This window comes from Drosophila montana, unplaced genomic scaffold (assembly GCF_035044405.1).
Source record: "Drosophila montana isolate Dmon_TW-CO22-7 unplaced genomic scaffold, ASM3504440v1 contig_96_1, whole genome shotgun sequence".
Taxonomy (NCBI): Eukaryota; Metazoa; Arthropoda; class Insecta; order Diptera; family Drosophilidae; genus Drosophila; species Drosophila montana.
Genome location: NW_026999253.1, coordinates 103178 through 124340, shown reverse-complemented (window position 1 = coordinate 124340; position 21163 = coordinate 103178). Strand labels below are relative to the sequence as shown.

The 21163-nt window shown below is 40.4% G+C and overlaps 1 long non-coding RNA gene across 1 annotated transcript in view; it reads left to right on the top strand.

Moving 5' to 3' along the window:
* Nucleotides 1-7267: 7267 nt before the first annotated feature.
* LOC135440395 (uncharacterized) overlaps nucleotides 7268-21163 on the top strand; it is a 72967-nt gene continuing 59071 nt past the window's right edge. The window contains exon 1 of the long non-coding RNA XR_010438294.1: nucleotides 7268-7593. This is a non-coding gene — a long non-coding RNA (uncharacterized LOC135440395). The remainder of the gene's footprint in view (nucleotides 7594-21163) is intronic.

Below are 21163 nucleotides of genomic sequence, written 5' to 3'. Positions count from 1 at the left end.
TATACTTATTTACATTTTTTATATACATATTACACTTACATATTTACATATTTACATTGGGTTAGGTCATAGAAGGCGATACATGTTTGTTGTTTTAAGGAATTCAATTATTTTGGAGATATTTTCAGGGGTTGGGTTTTCGAGAAGCGATAGGGGGCACCTGTTTCGGAATATTTGGTTTTTTAAGTATGAAGTTGCAGTGCAGTTGGTGAGGATATGTTTAATTGTCAGATCATTTGTTGTATGACAGTTTGGGCAGGGTATGATGTTGTCCGGGTTGATGTAGTGTTGTTGTGTGAATCTTGTGTGTCCTAGTCTGAGTCTAACTATTTTAATTTGGTCGCTGCGTGTAATGTTTTTTTGATTTATATTTTTTAGGTAAAGGGTTGTGTTTGTTGGGTTTGTGTTTAGTTGTTTGTACCATCTGTTGCAGAGCTCTAAGTTTTGTTTGAGTTTATAAGTTAGCTCCTTCGTCAGAAATTTTGTTATGTCTGTAGTGTTGAAGTTAGGGGTATAGTGTAGGGGCATATTGTATGTGGATTTGGCTGTCGTGTCGACTAGCTCGTTTCCTTCAATGCCACAGTGGCCAGGTATCCAAAGGAGTTTTATTCTAGGGGCAGTTTTTGTGAGGATGGATCTAATGGTTATGGGATATAAGTTGTTGTTGTTGATGTTCCGGACGGATTTTAAGGATGCGAGGGAGTCAGAACAGACTATGTAGTTGCCCGGTCTTTTTTGAATTAGTTTTATTGCGTCTAGAATTGCTAGTGTTTCGGCTGAGAGGACTGATGAGTAGTGGGGTAGAATGCATCTTTTTAGGATTTCATCTTCGGTGGTGATGGCAAAAGTGGCTGTGCTATTTTGCAAAGAGCCATCTGTGTATATGAATGTATGGTTATTGTATTTGTCTTTGAGTTCCAGAAATTGTTGTCTGTATACGGTTGGCGGTGTGTTGGATTTGCTAAATTTTTGTAGTGTAGTGTTGATAAGGGAGGGGGAAAATGTCCATTGGGGGGTGGTTGTTTTGTTAGGAAAGGGGAGGTAGGGAATGTTGTGTTGTTTGCATGAGAGGATGATTTTTTCTAGTGTTGACGTTAATTTGCTTCTTTTTTGGGTCCCATATTGTTTAATGTATTTGTAAAGTGGTGAGTTTGAACTGTGTAGTAGTGTTTTGTATGTTTTAGATGTGATAAAGTCTCTTTTTTGTTCCATTGTGGGTACGTTTTCTTCAAAAAGCTGGTTGGGGATGGGGGTTGAGCGAAGTGCTCCCAGTGAAATGCGAATTGCGGCGTTAAATAAAGTTTTGAGTTTGTTGAGGGTTGATTTAGGTGCGTGGCCGTAGATAAAAAGTGCGTAGTCTATTTTTGAGATTAGGGTTGATTTAGTTATATTTAAGAGCGTGTGTGTGTTGCAGTTTAGTTTCGGGCTTAATAGGCATTTAATTATGTTAAGTTTGTTGTTTAAGGCCAGTTGAATTTGTTTTATGTGTGAGTCCCATCTGTATTTATTGTTTATTGTTAGTCCTAAGATTTTTAGGTTGGAGACTGAGGGAATTGGGGTATTATTGCATGAAATGTTGCATGTGCAGTTCTGCTTTCGGCAAATGTGTAGGTGTTGGCATTTTTCTAGGGAAAGTGAGGCTCCTGAGTATGAACACCATTCGTGAATTTTTGAGAAAAGGCTGTTGAGGTTGTACGTTTGGTTTTTTTGTCTATTGAGGGGAATAATAAGGAAAAAGTCGTCGGCATAGGCACTGAATTGTATTTTTTTTTGTAGGCTGATGATGTAAGCGAGTCTGTTGTAGGCAATTAAGAAAAGAATGACCGATATTGGCGATCCTTGGGGGATGCCGTGGTAGAGGGGATATGGGGAGCTAATGCTATTTTTTATTTTCAGTTTTATTTTTCTGTTTGACATAAAGTTTTTGACGAAATTAATAATTTTAGGGCCAACTTTCCAGCTGATTAGCTGGTCGACTATAGTGTGCACTCCGACTCTGTCGAAGGCCTTTGAAAAGTCAAGGGCAATGACAGAGGTGTGCTTTTTGGTTTTCAGCGACTTGGTTATCAGGTGGTCTGCAAGGAGCAGACCGTCTGAAACCGATTTGGCGTGTTTAAAACCCGATTGGTTGGGGTGGATGAGGTTTTTTTGGGTTACAAACCACCATAGGCGTTTGGCTATTATTTTTTCTAAAGTTTTGGATAGGCAGCAGTTAAGTGAGATTGGTCTATAGTTGGTTATTATTGTATTGTTTGAGTTGGGTTTTAGGATAGGTATGACTAGGCTGGTTTTGTAGGATTGCGGGATGAAGTTGTTAAAAATGGTATTAAATAGGTTTGTGATTCTGGTTTTTAGTACGTGGGAGGTGTTTTTGATCATGGGGTAGGATATTCTATTAAGGCCAGGAGTGGTTCCTCTAAGGGAGTGTAGTGCAGCTAGGAGTTCTATTTGTGTAATATCAGATTCTATTGTCCGTGCTGTCTCACTGGGAATGTAGTTGGTTGGTTTGGCTGTGTATTTGTTGTCGGTGAAGTTTTGGTTGAAGTTTTCGTCTTTGGAGTGGTCTGACCAGTGTTGAGCAAAAAGTTGAGTTATGTGGGATGTGTCTGTCGTGAGAAGGTTGTTATTTGGATCTGTGATACTATGTATGGTTTTTGTTGGATTAAGTCCCCAGAAACGTCTGATGTTTGACCAGATTTAGTCTGACGGGGTGTTGGGTGAAATTGTGGATGTGAAGTCTGTCATAGCTTTATTTTTTGATATTTTTAGCTCTCTCCGGAAGAGTGCATTAGCTCGTTTGTATTTAATGAGATTTTCTGTACTGTTAAAGTGTTTGAAGGTTTGCCAGGTTTTGAATTTATTTGTCCTAAGTTTGGTCAGGGTCTTATTCCACCATGGGGTGTTTTTGCTGTAGTGTTGTGGGGTTGTCTGAGGTATACTATGATGGGCTGATTGTAGGATTATTTTGTTGAGGATTGGCGCTTCTTTATTGATGTTTGTACTGTTAGGTATAAGTTCGCTTATATCATTGGTTAATTTTGAGAAAAGTTGCCAGTCTGCTTCTTTTGTTTTGAACAGGGGACGAGAAAAGTTTGTTGTTTGAGATTGCGGGAACAGGGAGATTAGGATTGGGAAGTGATCACTTCCATGGAGGTCTTCGAGTATTTTCCAGTTAGTGAGGTGGGTGAGTTGGGGACAGCATAACGAAAGGTCTATATGGGTGAGTGTGTTGTGAGTTGAGAAGTGGGTGGGTGAGCCGTCGTTAAGTATAGTGAGGTTGGCGTTTTGGATAAATTTGGATAGGATTCTGCCTCTTCTGTTGTCTTGATGTGATCCCCAGGAGTGGTGCCAGCTATTGAAGTCGCCTAGTATAATTTGGTTGGTGTTGGTATTGTGGGTTTCAAACTGGTCGCTTAAACATTTAAGTGAAAAAGTTTTGTTGGGAGGAATGTATGTTGAAAAGATTCTGATTTTTGTTTTGGACATGATCTCTATTCCAAGAGTTTCTAGGGGTCTAGGTTGGTTTAATTGAGTGTGTTGTACGGATTTGTGGACTAATATGGCTACTCCACCGAATCGGTTGGAGGCTGTATTTGTATAGATTTGGTAATTTATTGGGACGGGGATGAAGGTATTTGTGTTGTAATAATGGGTTTCTTGGAGGCAAATGACTTGTGGTGAGTATTTTTTTATTATAGTTGAGAGTTCACTGTAGTTGTTTGTGTAACCCTTGATGTTCCATTGAAGTATTATGAGTGACATTTTTGACATTTGGGTGTTATGGGTTTGGTTTAGGCTTAGGTTAAATTAAATTGATAAATTAAATAGGTTATGAGTGTTATGGGTTTTGTTTGATTTAGGTTTAAGTTAAGGTTAAGTGTTAAATTAAATTAAGTTTTTTTTTTTTATATGTAATCGCTTTCGCTGTTGTTTGTGTATTTGTTTTTGTTTGAGGTTTTGGATTTGGTTTTAGTGTTTGGTTTGGTTGTTTTGAGGGTGGTAGAAAGATTGTTAGACTTATCTTTAGCATATAGTTTGATTTTTAGGACTTCTGTGAGGAGTGATGTGTATGGCTTGTTTATTGCTTTGGTGTGGTGGGTGATGTCGGTATCCATGTCTTCTGGTTCGATCAAGTTAGGTTGCTGTGCAGATGTTGGTGATGGTGCTGGTGGTGTTTTGGTTGATGATGTTGTGTAAGAGGCTGCATTGAGTCTGCTGTGAGCGTGCAGTGCAGCTGAGATGGTTTGGTGTGTTGTTTTAGTAGGGGGTGTGAGTTGGGTGATTGGCGATGTGTTTGTTGGCGTATGCGTATTTGGTTTATTTGGTGCTTGCGTGATGGTTGAGTGTTGTGTTGTATTGGTGAGAGTTTTTGCATAAGATGTTCTGACGTGTTGGCCGTGTCGGTTGTTATAGATGTTAAGTGCGGTTTTGTGGTCTGTTTTTTCTGTAATTTTTATAGCTGTTAGTTCTTGTTGTTTCAAGAATGCAGGGCATTTGCGGTCGAGGGGGCTGTGTTGCTGATCGATATCCGGATTGTTTCCGCAGTTAAGGCAATTTTTTTCGTTTTTGCAAAGTTCGTTCTCATTTGTATGTTTTGCGTTTGAGCAGTTTATGCATGTTTCTATGCCTTTACATACTGGTGTTGGATAACCAAAACGGAGGCACTTTCTGCATCGTAGGGGTAAGGGGATGTACGGGCGCACTCGGACTGTTTCGTAGCCGATTCTTATTTTTTCTGGGAGATTCAAGGTTCCGAAAGTTATTATGATGAGTCCAGTTTCTATTAGCATAGTGTTGTTTTCAGCAGAGTTTGTGTTTGTTGGAGGTTTTTTCAAGATTTTTCTAACTTCTGTTACATGTTGTGTTTTTAGTTCCATGAGTATTTCATTTTCGGCTATGCCGCGCAATTCGTTGCAGTAAATGACTCCCTTTGTGGAATTTAGAGTTTTGTGTTCGGTGGCAGTGATTTCAATATTTGTCATTAGTTTTAGTCTTAGTAGTTTGATGGCTTGTAATTTGTTTTTTGTTTTGATTAAGAGTGAGCCGTCTTTTGTTTTCTTGCATGTTTCAACTTCCCCATCGCAAGCGAAGTCAATTGTTTTTTTGATAACGAACGGTGAAACGTTTTCAAAAGTGTTGTTGTCGTTTCGTTTTATTGTTATGTACTTGGGTTCGCCTAGGTTTGTGTTGTTGGATTTTAGTCCGTGTGTTCTTATGTCCGGTGGTTCGTGCATGTTTGTTATTGTTGGGCATATGCCCGCGATAACTGTTGATGCTGTTTTTGTTGTTGTGTTTTTCGTTTGCGTTTAGTGTTTGAAGTTTGTTGAACTTTGTGTTGGTTTTGATTTGCTGTTTGTCGCGGTTTTAAGTTTTGCTGTAACACGTCTTATCTCTTCGGAGGTTGAAGTGGTACTGACAAAAAAGTTATTTTTATACCCCGTACCCATTAAAAATGGGCAAAAAGGGTATTTGTGCAAATGTATGTAAAAGGCAGAAGGAAGCATCTCCGACCACATAAAGTATATATATTCTTGATCAGCATCAAAAGCCGAGTCGATCTAGCTATGTCCGTCTGTCTGTCCGTCCCTCCGTCCGTCTGTATGTATGAACGCAAGGACCTCAGAACCTATAGGAGCTAGAGACTTGCAATTTTAGCCGTAGGTCCTCCTAGTACCCGCGCAGATCGAGTTTGTTTTCCATATTCGATAACTTGCCCCGTTTCCAAGTAATCGATAAAAATCGATATCGAAATCCTGTTTTTTGAGCAATTTTGGTAAATAATAAGAGTTAAAGTCACCAAACTTGACATGTAGCATCTAGAATAGTATATAAATATCAAGAATCTTTCGTTTTATAGCTAACACTACCGCCCCGCTACTACCACATAGCTATAAATCAAGTAAATAAACCAATTTATGCTGCCCACCAATATTAGCCACAATTTAAGTGTAATTGACTTTTTGAGAATACAGAAATATTTTATAACACAATAAGATGTACTGTAGAATATTTCATCAGGATCGGATAAGAAACACAGAACTTATTAAAGAAAAAGTGTTTTGGCTTTCCTCGTATTAGCGGCAGCAAGCGCAAATTCTAAGAATTTCTATATACATGTACACACACACATTCATGCGCGCCTACTTTGACTTCTATCAACAGCATTGCAATTGCGATTGTATTGTTTTCTGTGCAGCTATTTTAATTGATTTTTTTCTCATTAAGACTCAATTATTGGTGGGGCCCTGGAGTAGAGGCGGCGGCAAGTGGTGCGGTCTGTTGCGTGTTCGAACCCTGCCAAGGGAACTTTTTTTTTTTAATTATCTATATTATTACTAAAGCAAACGAGCGCATAGAGCCAGCTGCATTTGGTGTTGGAATAACGGGGTTCAGGGTATTCCTTGTTCGGGAGCTCCCGACTCGAACCTCATACTTGTTTTAGTTTCTTAGAATGAAGATAAGGTTCAAATTTCTTAAAAATTGGCAGCTTATTTAAGTTTTAACAAGAAATATAGCTTCATTAAAACAGACCCTGTTCTTTTCGCTAGGTATTTCAATTTTCGGAAAGGAAGGCGGTGTTTTTGGAGGTCTCACGGTCATTAAGTATAATTGGCGAGTTGACTTCTGCAAAAAGGCTACCCCACATTCCTGGTATGTTTTGGCTGAAAGATGCACTAAAAGTTGACTTGACTCATGAATCAAGCACTCCGCCTACAAAGTCCTTTATTGTTCAGCTTAACACAACTGAAACATTTTTGGAGTATCCAACTCACAATCACGGGCACCATGTAGGCGAGCAGTTAGGGCAAAAAAAAAGTATAGATTTGGTTTACTGCACCCTCCCATTCCCAAAGAGAAATTCTATACCCATTAGAAGAGAACGCTGAAAATAAAGATGTACATCGAAGAAATTATGATCGGGGCGTTTTAATATATCCGGTTGATAGTGAAACCATAAATTAAGTGATTCTTTTTGTGCCACGATCAACTTAGCACTTAGATCGATAATTAGAAGCCCAAAGTATATCTAAAGCGATCATTTCCAGCTATTAAGCTTAACGCTTATAATACTCACTTTCTCTACTGCAGCGAGGCAACATAGATATCCAGTTAATATTAGATCCCCATGCTTGATGAAGTTACGTTGTTAATTATATTAACAAGTCCCAAAGAAAAATTTCAAAAAATTTAGGTACCCTATTACCTATTTGCAATAAATTAAATTATTATGGCATAAATCCAATAATAACTTTTAAATTTACAGGTTAAATAACATGTCTGGAACATATGTTAATGGAAATGTGTCAGTACTTTTAACAGCACATGAAGATATTTTGCAGACAAGAAGGTCATTATTTTTGGGAAATCATACATTTTCGATTCCAATTAACTTATTAAATCATCCAAAAACCCTTGATATTAAAAGCGAAAAAGGTAAAATAATTTTTAATTTAAAAATAAAAAAAAATGCTAAGAACGGAACAGGAAAGATGTCGAAAGCAAGGTTGATTCCAACCTCAAATAATATGTTAGCAAGATGTCCAACCAATAACAAAACATTGTGCTTAAATATATTGGACAACAAAGTACCAGGTAAGCAATATAGTGGGATCTAGTCGACAGTGCTTATTCCTGTAGCTCCACAACATTTTTCGAATTAATTACAGTCTTTACTTGATACTCTTTCCGCAGTGTAATAACAGCTAAAAATGTCGGAAAATGTTTGATTATAGTGTCAGCGACTCCAAAACTATCGCCATAAACATATGTTTTTGAAAAGGTGACTATAGGAAATAATCATTTTTTCGACTGACCCTTTTAACAGAAACTCGCAGAACCCGTAGCCGAAATTCTAGAAAGAGCACTTGTTTATTTTTTGTATGCGCTGCAAGTGGGTGGAAAGGGTATAATGGTTCTAGTCGAAATGTATGTAACAGGCAGAAGGAAGCTTCTCCAACCCAATAAAGTATACATATTTTTGGTCAGCAACAATAGGCTAGTCGATCAAGCCATTTCCGTTCGTATGTATGTATGTATCTATGAACACGTCGATCTCAGAGCCTATAAGAGCTACAGAATTAAAATTTTAAACAAAGTTCCTCCAAATGCCCGCACTGTACGAGTTTGTTTACGGTAAATCGGTAAGCAAATTCTGTTTTTTGGGAAACTCTCTTAGGTTTTTAGGGCTGGAGTGACTAAATTTACATGTTGCCTCTAGAAAAATATATGCAGTATTAATTGTATTGCATTGCTAACGAACCCTCTCATCACGCTAATCAAATAAGTAAATTAGTTGAAACTTTCTAATAATTTTAGATACAATTTTAAACCGATGCCTTTTTGTGAATATGTACCTACTAGCGGGTATAGCCCGGCCTTGCCCGTGGCACGTATGTTATAAAATCAATGTTTTCAAAAAGCTTTGAAAATGATTTTGAAACTGATCGGACGGGAATCAAAAAATCTTAAAATTCACAAAAAAAAACTTTGAAATGCATTTTCCACCGAAGGAGTTTAGATTTTGCGAAAAATGTGAAACACGTCTCAAATGATTTTTCTTATAGATCTTTTGAAATAAATTTGACCACAAAACGTCATCCACCAAATCTTCGACCCCCATTTGCACCAAGGAGGAACGGATTTTTCGAAAAGTGTGACACACCCCTCAAATGAATTTGAACATAGATCTTTGAAAATGAGTTTGGGGCCGATCGGATGGTAAACAAAAAACTTTCATACAACCGTTTTCCGCCAATTTACTACTGTCGCCAAATCTTTGACCTCCATTTCCACCAAGGAGGAACGGATTTTTCGAAAAGTGTGAAACACCCCTCAAATGAATTTGAACAAAGATCTTTGAAAATAAGTTTGAGGCCGATCGGATCGTTAACAAAAAACTTTCATGCAACCGTTTTCCGCCAATTTACCACTCTTGCGGGTGGAATTTCCCTAATCGCTGAAATACGTATTTATTAAGTTCTTATGTAGAGCTTTGAAAATAAGTTTGAAGCAAATCGGACACAACTTAAAACTTCGCCCAAAAAGAGGAATGGTTTTTCCTAAAAGTGTGAAACCCCCCTCAAATAAATTTGAACAAAGACCTTTGAAAATAAATTTGAGGCCGATCGATTTTTCCACACTTGGTAACTACAGTGAAAATTTCAGCTTCCTAGCTGTTACGGTTTGGGCTGTGCGTTGATCACCAATCAGTCAGTCAGTCAGTCAGTCAGGACAAACAGTTTTATATATAGAGATATATACGTATACATATATATATCACAATATGATCTTATGCCGAGAATTTGATCAAGATCGACTGTGATGATGGCAATTAGTTCGGGTTCGCGATGGCAATTAGTTCGGATGCTTGGTGGTAGTTGCGAGTTCGACACCGGTACGGGGAACTTCTTTTCTTTTATTTTTTTTTATTTTTGGAAGCCTAGAAATGGAATTCTCTATAATTTGAATGGAAAAAGAGTCCCTGAATAATGCAAATAAATACGGCGAATTAAGATTACGCTCTACACCTGTTAACAATATGCTGTCTTCAGTTTGGGTACTTCGTTACTGAGGCTTTTTCTATGTTTATATTTCGTGTTAATTGTACAATGCAGTTTTCGATTAATATCAATTTATGGTGAGGAAAATTCCAAATCTTTGATTAAATATATATTTACCATGAATAGCAACTAGGAAAATTTGTCTCAATTCATTTTCGAACTCACCCTTCTTAGCTGTAGGCTCTAATTTATTGAAAAAACTGGCTGTGAAAAGGGGCACAGCTGACCGGACTGGCAAATAACCTATAAGAGCTAGAGACTTGAAATTTTAGGTATAGGTCCTCCTAATGCCCGCACAGATCGAGTTTGTTTCCGATATTCGATAACTTGCCCCAGTTCCAAGTAATCGATAAAATTTGATATCGAAATCTTGTTTTTGAGCAATTTTGGGAAATAATAACAGCTAGATTCACCAAACTTGACATGTAGCATCTAGAATAGTATATATATATATATCAAGTATCTTTCATTTTATACCTATCGACACCTCCCCGCCACCACCACAAAGCTATGAATCAAGTTAATTATCCAACTTGTATTGCCCATGAATTTAAGCCACATTTTAAATGCAATTGACTTTTTGAGAATACACAAATATTCTATATGCTATTCTAAAATAAGAAGTACTGTCGAAAATCTCATTAAGATCGGTTAAGAAACACAAAGGTTATGTGCGCACGTGTTAGCAGCAGCCAGCTAGCGCAAATTCCAAGAATTTCTGTATACATGTACACACACACATTCATGCGTGTCTTCTCTGAATTCTATCAACAGCATTGCAATTGAGATTGTATTGTTTTCTGTGCAGCTATTTTAATTGATTTTTTTCTCATTAAGACTCAATTATTGCTGTGGCTGTTGAGTAGAGGCGGCGGCAAGTTGTGCGGTTAGTTGCGCGTTGGAACCCTGCCTACGGAACTTTTTTTTTTAATTTATCTTTATTACTACTAACGCAAACGAGAGCGTAGCGCGAGCTGCATTTGGTGTTGGAATAAGAGGGTTCAGTGTATCCCCTAGTCATCCGATGGTTCCAATTATGACTCAAGAGCTGTTTTTAAAAATAATAATCGAGGATTAGTTTCGTGTTCTGTGGCTAGTGTAAGAAATGATCAGGTGACACCAAAATGCTTATTGCATTTCCGAAGGCCAATCGTTAGTGAATTGTTCGGCATATACCGCATGGTCAGTAAAGCAGTTCGCTAAGGCGGCTCTATTATGCATCATGTAAGGCAAATAAGTGCAGAGTATGCAGTCGTTCTCATTACAAACTACCCTTGACTCTGCAATGGATCTGGTCCGCACAGTGTCTGCCAGTGTAATTCTAACTACAGCAGTCGTTAGTGTCAAAAGAAGAATTGACAATTTTTCTTTGGCAACAACTTTACGTTTCTTGAACTTCTCGCTTTCGGTCAGATTAAACAAGGCCCGAATTGTCCGATTCTTCAAAAAAAATATTGTTTTCTGAATTGTCTCAAGACGTTTCACGCCGACTGTTGTTGATCTGAGTTATTAAGCAGACCCTTGTACCTCGAAAGACAACTTTGTAAAAATTTTGGTCATTGGAAGAGATGTCTGATATATATAATAAGAATCCATGTACTTCACACTACTTCAGTCCGTATCAGTGTGTAAGACCACAAAACACTTCGTTTTAGTTACGCGTTGTTTTTGACGCGTCCTGTCGGACTTCGTCTCAAATTGCATTAAATGATCTTCTTAATGTTGGACTAACCATTCAGGAGGAGCCATATTCATATTCAAAAATACGCCTTGACAGTTGACATTAAAAAGATGAACAGGCCGGTCATGGTGCATTAAACATATCGAGATTTCCATCCGTCTCTCAGGTCCGTCAGTTTTAACAACGAAACATACGGTACTGCGACTGTCCCGTTTTTGGCAATACGGTGTTTAACAATTCCAAGTGAGATGAGCGAGTCTTCCAACTTTTAGGTCGATAATTTACTGACAGCGTCCTACATGCCTAAACTACCGTCAGATGATTACGGCAGGTTTCGAACTAACCAAATGGTTTTCGCTGGCCGAGCAGATAAACCCAGTCCAAGAAGGGAACTTGCCTGCCTCAGCGACTCATCAGGCTGGGGGCGGCACCCAGCCAAACGCTGACGCCCGTGCCAGCACCAGCTCCTCCGTGCCCGAAAAAAGGGCAAACAACAATGCCCCCACTGGAGGAAAGAACCCACCCCCCATCGTTCTAAATCGGGTCAGCGACATCAACGACGTGTGGCTCCTACTATCCGAAGTAGCGGATAACTTGACCATCAAATCCAACCTAGGTAGGACTATGCGACTCCTAGCCAATGATGTGCCCACATACTGGGCCATCATACAGATACTGGGTGAACACAAAATTGAGTTCTACTCATACCAGCTGCAGGAGGAGAAGCCCTACCGCATAGTTATCAAAGGCCTTCACCACTCCACACTCAACCAAAAACTCATCGACGACCTGCGGACCCAGGGCCATACCGTTCACCACTTGCACAATCCGAGCAGCAAAGCTACCAAGGAGCCCATGAACATCCACTTCATCAACTTGCAGCCGGCGGCCAACAACAAGGAGGCTCTTACCATCAGGAAGCTGTGCAAGCAGGTGGTCAAGGTTGAGGCTGCTCGAAGGGTGCGGTGCAATGCCATAGATGCCAGGAGTACGGGCACACGGCCACATACTGTAGAAAACAACACAAATGCGTTAAATGCGGGCTCAATCATCGCTCTGCTGATTGCACACGACCCGACTCAGTTTCGGCAACATGCGTCCACTGCGGTGGTAACCACCCTGCCAACTATAAGGGCTGCGAGTGGTTCACCGAATATACAAAGCGTGCGGGAGCCCCAAAGCCCGCAAAAATGAAAAATCATGGCATATATAATTGTTCCCGATTTGGAAACTTGTAGCCTGCATTACGGCTTAGGGAGGCAAAACGACCCTCATTGTGCTTGAATTGCCTAAAGAAAGGCATCATTCCCTGCTGCATTTAAATAATTCTGGTTTTCCGTCTAGTCAGCTGACTGCGGCTGCTGATTCTTCTTCAATTGCCCACGCCTCTTTCGCTCCGGCACTTTGATACCTTGTCGTGCCCTTTTGGATTCCGGCTCTCAGCTTCACCTTATAACGTCTCGCCTTGCTCAACAGCTTCAATTAAAGTAGCACGAGTCCCCAGCCATTATCTCTGGTCTAGGAGATTCTCGTTTTGACACAGAAGGAAATACTGTCACTATAACGATACAGTCTCGAGTATCTGAGTACTCAACATGCCTCACAGCCCTGGTAGCGCCTACCATAACTGATAGTCATCCGAATTTTACAATCAACACTACGAATTGAAACATTCCCGCTAACATAAAACTTGCAAATCCGTCATTCTTTAAACCACAACGCGTGGACTTGCTGCTTGGAGCTAGTTTGTTTTATGAGCTACTCAGCGTCGGCTAGATAAAGCTTTTCCCAGGGCTACCATGTCTTCAGAATACAAGGCTTAGTTGGGTTTCTGGAGGCGGACCGCGTTTGGATGGTCCAACATTGATTGCGAAGCATACTGCGGGCAAACTTGAGTTAAGTTCTGAAGAACGTGCTGCTGAATTGGTGCGACGATTTTGGGAGATAGAAGCCTGCTTGGAAACTACACCTACCACATCAAAGAAAGAAACTGATTGTGAAGGGCATTTCTTAAGGACTCATACCAGATTGCCTAGTGGCCAATGTTCGGTTCATTTACCCTTCAAGCGAAGTTTGGAATGTCTTGGGACGCTATACCAACAAGCCTTTCGTCGGTTCCTGACCCTGGAACGCAAACTACAAAAACGTCTAGACCTGAAGATTTAATATTCACATTTGCTAAAGGAATACTTGGATCTGGGTCATATGTCGCCTGTCGCTCCAGAGTCCGTAGGACTTTGTCAAAATTTTCTTCCTCATCTCTGTGTCTTCAAAGAAAACAGTTCAACGACAAAGTTGCTAGTCGTTTTCGACGGCTCAGAATTTCTATGTGGAAACAAATTGGACTCGCCAGCTTCTTGCTTGCCAGAAAGACCAGAACTCGAGCTAAGAATAAAGGTCCTTGTTGCGCCATCTCCCTTCGTTCATATATCTGCCACTTGTAAATACGCTAACTCATTTGATACAATGCAGCGTATATTCGCTTATATCTATAAATTCATATACAGAAGGAGGCATCCTGGACTAACAGTGTGTGATATACAACATGGGACCCAACTCTTACTGCGGCTCGTCCAGAGAGCACACCTGTGGAAAGAGATTAAATCACTGCGATCGAGAAGAGCTGTTAAGCCATCCAGTTGTATCGCATCACTTTACCGGCATTGTTAGAGTTGATGGGCGCCTGAAAAACTCCGCTGGATTTCGAAGCTCGCCATCCAATAATTCTTCCGCGGCACCATCCCATCACTGATTCACTCATTACAAGGTTTCACAATCAGGACTTACACGCTGGTCCACGGGCACCTCTGGCTCTTATTCGGTTGCAGTATTGGCCGATTGGTGGAAACAAGACCGTATCCAAGGTGGTTGGCAAATGTGTGAGATGCTTTCGTGCCAAGCCACGATTAGTAGAGCATATAATGGCTGATCTTCTTAAAGAAAGTTTGACTGCTTGTCGAGCCTTCGAAGTCTCTAGCGTTGACTATTGTGGAGCATTTTTCTATAAGCCAGACGTACGTAATAAAGCTCCAGTCAATTGCTACATGGCTGTCTTCGTCTGCTTCGCGACTAAAGCAGTTCACCTGGAGCTGGTCAAGGATCTGTCGACGGCTTAATTCTTGAATGCGCTCAAGAGGTTTATATCGACTCGAGGCAGGCCATCTCAGATATGGTCGGATAACGCTGCCAACCTTGTCGGCGCCAAGAAGGAGCTTCTGGAACTCAAGCGTCTTTTTATCAGTCACAATCATATTGACTCAGTGCACAAGTTTTGCATGGCTGACTCCATTGATTGGAAGCTTATTCCCCCTCGTTCGCCGCATTTTGGTGGCCTTTGGGAAGCAGCAGTGAAGACAGCGAAGCATCATTTTTATCGTGCTGTCGGCTCTTGCGTTCTTAACTTCGAAGAACTTCGCACCCTAGTCTGCCACATAGCATCGATAAATAACTCCAGGCCATTGTTTCCTCTTTCAGAAGATCCAGCAGACCTAGATTTGCTCACTCCACTTGATTGGTGGACCCAGCTCATCGTTCGATGAGCCTGATTTGAAGCACCTTCAATTCAATCGTCTGGATGGCTGGCAACGCGTAACACACTTCCAACAACTGTTTGGAATATTTAACGCTACTTCAGGAGCGCTTCAAATGGCGTACTCCGAAACTAGGCCTATGTGTCAACGACATTGTCCTCGTACAGCATAAAAATCTGCCGCCTCTAAGGTGGCCACTGGCGAGGATTACGGAGCTTATCGTGGGAAATGATGGAGTCGCTCGCGTAGCCATCTTGCGCACTGCAACAGGAGATTTAAGGAGAGCTGCAAACAAGCTGTGCCTACTGCCTATCAAGGACTCAGTTGAAAGCCCATGCCTTTCAACGGGGGAAGAATGTCTGGCTACGCAGCCAAAACAGATGAAGCGACCTCGCCACTGGTAAGAGTAGCATCGACTTCTTATCTTGTTATACATGCTCTGCGAAGCAACTGCTTAAATTTCGCTCTCAAGATTATTTACATTAAGCTGGCGCTCTTCGCTGTAACGTCCTTTATTGCCCTAACATTACCTTTTGCGAAAGCCTCGATGCTGTGCGTCGAGTCTAGTTAAGTTCGTTCGCTTCGTGTATTTCGTACGCATCAGCCACTTGCATTATAAAAACATATTAATTTGTCGCAATTATCGCTCCGCTAAAATCGGCACGAACCAATTCGGGTTCGCTTGCCATTGTAAAACTATTGTTCTTAAAGAAAAAGCACAGACCAATTCGGGTCTGCCTGCTTATCGTAACTTAAAATAAATATATAATTAAATTGGAACTCAATAAATAAAATAAAGTTATTTATTTCTATTTGTGAAAGTTATTGAAAAAGCTCAATAGCGCAACACCGATCTTGATAAAATTTTCAGTAGAGCCTATTGTGCTATAAAATATTCGTATATTCTTAAAAAGACAATTGATTTTAATATATAGTTTAAGTTTTTGAGTAGTTCAAATGTATTTGATTTATTGCTACGTAGTGGCTTTTAACCATTTTTTATGGGTTCAGGGTATAAGAAAAATAGATCCCTCAATAGGACTCGAACACGCGACAGACAACACTTCTTGCCACCACCCCTACTCAACAGCCACACCAAGAATTGAGACTCAGTGAGAAAAAAACGGATTAAAATAGCAGCACAGAAAACAATACAATCTCAATTGCAATGCTGTTGATAGACTTCAAAGAAGACGCGTATGAATGTGGGTGTGTACATGTATACAGAAATTCTTGGAATTTGCGCATAACACATAAATTTTTTATTTCTTAACGGATCTTAATGAAATTTTCGATAGTACATCTTATTGTGCCATCGAATATTTGTGTATTCTCAAAAAGTCACTTGCATTTAAATTGTGGCTTAAATTCATGGGCAATACAAGTTGGATAATTAACTTGATTTATAGCTTTGTGGTGGTAGTGGAAAAGTGGCGATAGGTATAAAATGAAAGAAATGAAAAGATACTTGATATATATATACTATTCTAAAAGCAACATATCAAGTTTGGTGACTCTAGCTCTTATTATTTACCCAATTTGCTCAAAAAACAGGTTTTCGATATCGATTTTTATCGATTGCTTGAAAAGGGGAGTAAGTTATCGATTATCGGAAACAAACTCGTTCTGCGCATGGACTATTAGGACCTACAGCTAAAATTTCAAGTCTCTAGCTCTTATAGGTTCTGAGATCCTTGCGTTCATACATACGGACAGACTGACTGAGACACGGACATGGCTAGATCGACTCGGCAAGAATATATATACTTTATGGGGTCGGAGAAGCATCCTTCTGCCTGTTACATATATTTGCAAAAATACATTATACCCTTTTTACCCTTTTCAATGGGTTCAGGATATAAAAATGTTAAAGTTTATATTTATTTTAAATGTTAAAAGTGATCTTAGTGGTTCTATTGATTCTAACGGAGTCCTTATGGACCACCCTTCTCTTAATAAGGACCGTCGTTCAGAGGTCTGCCTCTACAATTTCCTCAGAGCATAGGGTTTAGTTTATTACCCAGGGGTTTTTTTTTGTTTTAACCATACCTTGTCGTTTACTTGGTAGGTTTTATATTTGCGATTTCTATTCGCTTGTTCCTGGTCCTTTTTGATCCTCTCACGTATGTCTCTCTCCACATTGCCGGGAACGGAGTGAAATGCTTCGATAGGTTTTTTTACTTGTTACCGAGAGTATTGTACGATTGTACTTTATTGTGGCCATAAGTATCAATTCTACCGTGTTATCGATCTTTATACACCGAGCTATTTCGGTGAGGGTGCTATGGGACTTTCATGTGGATGCATTTGCCATGTGGATGTAAAAGTTAATCAATAGAACGGACTTGATTGACTCGGAGTTCAACGATTTCTCGTTATCGCAGTAAATTGTTGTAATTTTTGGGAAAATTTTAACCAATTGTTAGATTGAAAATTGTATATCCACTATTGCACGCGATTCAATTGGCTGTACTATGGCGTGTTTCGAAAATTTATCAATACAGGTGAGGAAGGATTTTCTACCTGTTGAGAATACATCGAAGTGGAGTATTTCTCCAGCGTAGGTTGGGACTGGTTTCTGTCCGAGGGCTTGTTTGATCGAGTGGCGATTGTATTTGGCCATCGAACAGGCTCTGCAATTTAGTGCTACTTCCGTAGCTAGCCTAGGTATCTTCGGAAAGAAATAGTCTCTTAAGACTTGTTTCACGTTCTCTTAGTCTGCGCGATGAGCTCGGTTGTGTTCAGTTATCATTATCTCCCTCTGTTTGGAAGGTTCGGTAATGTCTGTGACAATGAATTTGCAGTATTTAAATGTTGTCGGAGGAAATATTTCGACCAGTTTGTGTTGGATGAATGCCAATATCGGTAGCTCGCAATGTATTGAGTTAACTACATCGGCCCTTACTGTGACCAGCAAAGTTTTCCGTAGCGTGGCAAATTACCTGTTCGAGCGCTTGTTTAATTGAGTGGCGATTGTATTTTGCCATCGAACAGGTTCTGCAATTAAGTGCTACTTCCGTAGCTAGCCCGTTCACGTTCTCTTAGTCTGCGCGATGAGCTCGGTTGTGTTCAGTTATCATTATCTCCCTCTGTTTGGAAGGTTCGGTAATGTCTGTGACAATGAATTTGCAGTATTTAAATGTTGTCGGAGGAAATATTTCGACCAGTTTGTGTTGGATGAATGCCAATATCGGTAGCTCGCAATGTATTGAGTTAACTACATCGGCCCTTACTGTGACCAGCAAAGTTTTCCGTAGCGTGGCAAATTACCTGTTCGAGCGCTTGTTTAATTGAGTGGCGATTGTATTTTGCCATCGAACAGGTTCTGCAATTAAGTGCTACTTCCGTAGCTAGCCCTAGGTATCTTTGGAAAGAAATAGTCTCTTAAAACTTGTTTCACGTTCTCTTAGTCTGCGCGATGAGCTCGGTTGTGTTCAGTTATCATTATGTCCCTCTGTTTGGAAGGTTCGGTAATGTCTGTGACAATGAATTTGCAGTGTTTAAATGTTGTCGAACATCGGTCCTTACTGCAGCCAACAAAGTTTTTCGTAGCGTGTCGAATTACATGTCTGATTTTTTCGTTAAAATAAATAAAGTTCGACACCTGGGGAGCCTATGATTCTTCTATTATAATCTGATTACGGAAACAGTCAACTGGCTTGTCTTTTGTTTCTATTGTTCCGATCCCTCACTGTGGCAATTGGCTACGTCCGAGTCCGGGCTATCTTCTAAAGTGATAAATTATTATAAGATATAAGATAAGATATTTAGATGTCTAACCCCATAAAAATAGTTTCTAAGATTTTTGAGTGACCAAATGATGGCGAGCAGCTCCCTCTCGTTTGTCGCAAAGTTTTGTTCGTTGTCATGAAACGTGCGTGAAATCATCGTGATTGGACGTCCGTTCTGGGATAGAAAAGCTCCTAGACCATAATTAGAGGCATCGGTGCTTAGGTCGAATGGTTTTCTGAAATCGGGGTATGTTAATATAACATCCTCCGAAGCCAAGATGCTTTTTAACCTTGAAAAGGTTTGTAATTGATTCTGCATTAGTTTGATTTCCACATTTCGTGAGTGGTTTTCACTGATTTTGCCACTTTCGATTTGGATGTCAGCAACGAAATACGACAACCTTCTGCAGTGTGGCTGCGTATATATACGCATGCGCCAAACGCTCTTATTAAGGCGTCGGCAAAACCACGTATCTCGATCAGTGAAGTAGGCTCTGTAAACACGTATCGTGGTATCTTTATTCGTTTATTCTTGCAGTAGGATTTTTGCCTTGATTATCAGAGGGCTTAACAAGCCAAGCGGGTCAAATAGCCGCGATGCCACCGAGAGAATGTTCCGTTTTATCGCTATGACCCATGAATGAATCGTCAATCTTAAATTGAAAGGCATCTTCATTCGGCAACCACAACACGCCAAGTGTTTTGGTTGTGTCAGACTCTGAGATCGTTATCGACTTAGCTGCGTTTGTTGCGGAGAACTCAGGAGAATTCGAAAACCATTTGGTTAGTTCGAAACCTGCTCTTTTGAGTATTTGCGACACTGCAGACTTAATTGTCTGAAGGTTCTCTACGCATGCAGCACCAGTTAGTAGATCATCGACGTAAAAGTCGTGCCTGATAACGTCAGCAGATTTAGGGTGTGATGACTCGCTCATTTCAATTAGCTTTGTTAAACACCGTATTGCCAAAAACGGGGCGGGCCCAGTGCCGTAAGTTACGGTGTTTAACCTGAAGGACCTCAAAGAGTCAGATGGGTTCTTTCTCCACACAACGAGCTGGAAATCTCGATCCTTTTCGTGCACCATGACCTGCCTTACATCTTTTTGATGTCAGCTGTCAACGCATATATGTGGAGTCGAAATCGAAGCAGAACCGAGTTTAGCTCCTCTTGAATGGTCGGTCCAACCATTAGAAGGTCATTCAACGCAATTTGAGACGATGTCCGACAGGACGCGTCGAAAACAACGCGTAACTCTGACGATGTGTTTTTGGTCTTAAAACACACTGATGCGAAATGAAGTAGTGTGGAGTACTTGGAATCTGATCATCTATTTCAGACATGTGACCTAAAGTTAAATATTCCTCAATGAATTCCAAGTACATGCGCTTAAGCTCGGGATCTTGAAACAAGCGACAAAATACGACGCTTAGCAACCTGACCTGATTTAAATGGCAATCTTACTTTAAATCTACCTGACGGCAGTATTTTCAAATTATCTTGAAAGTGGCTCTCACATAACTGCTGTTCAACTGTTCGGGCCTTTTTGGCTGAAGGCAACTCTTCCAATGACCAAAATTTCTGCAATGTTTTGTCTATCGAGGTATAAGACTCTTCTTGGCAACTCAGATTGACAGCATGAGTGTTCTCATGACTTAACGGCGTGTAACGCCCTGATACAATCCAGCCAACAAGTGTCTTTTGCAGAATCGGACAAGTTTAATCTGACCGACAGACAGAAGCTCAAAGAACGTCTCAGCTCCGATGAGCATGTCGATCTTTTGTGGCTTATGAAAATATGGATCAGCCAATTGCAAGTTCTCAGGGATTTTCTAACCACTGACATTGAGCGTATGGTCAGGCTGGTAACCAAAAATGGTCTTCAAAATCCACAAATCTAACAAGAACTCGCTGCAATTGACTCGCGACTTCACCACTGTATGAATCTTCTTTCTTACTTGAGTATTGCATTGAGCAATCCCAAGTAAGCTGATACTGGCCTCTTCTCTAAGCAGCTGCAATCGTTGTGCTAGCTCGTCTGTTACAAAATTAATTTGTGATCCAGAATCGAGTAAAGTTCTAGCCAAATCGAACTCGCCACTTCTCGTTTTAACGCTAACGACTGCGGTAGCTAGGATTACACTATCAGACACATTCGCATACATAGTATGTGAGATCGATGGTTGATAATGTGCGGAGTCAAGAGGTGGTGGTAACGCTCGAATGTTGGAAACGGCAGAATATCTATGCAACAGTTTGTGGTGCGAATGACTGCATACTCTGCACTTGTTTGCCTTACATTTGGCAACAGTGTGCCCCTTTCGAAGGCAATTGATGCATAAAGGAGCCGCCTTAGCGAACTCAAACCGCTGTTGTACTGATAACGCGGCATATGCTGAGCAATTCAATGTCGAATGGCCTTCGGAACCGCAATATAAACATTTTGGGGTCACTTGATCGTTTCTTCCACTAGCCACAGAACACGAAAACGAAACTCGATTGTTGTTTTTGGAAACAGCCTTTGAATCTGGCTTCGGGCCATCGGACGAAGCTTTGGCTGATTCTTCAGCAGAAAGGTGTTGGTATCTACGATTCAAGGCTGTTTCACAATCACTCCATAGTGGAATGATTGCATAATCGAGTTGATCCTCCCATTTTCGTCT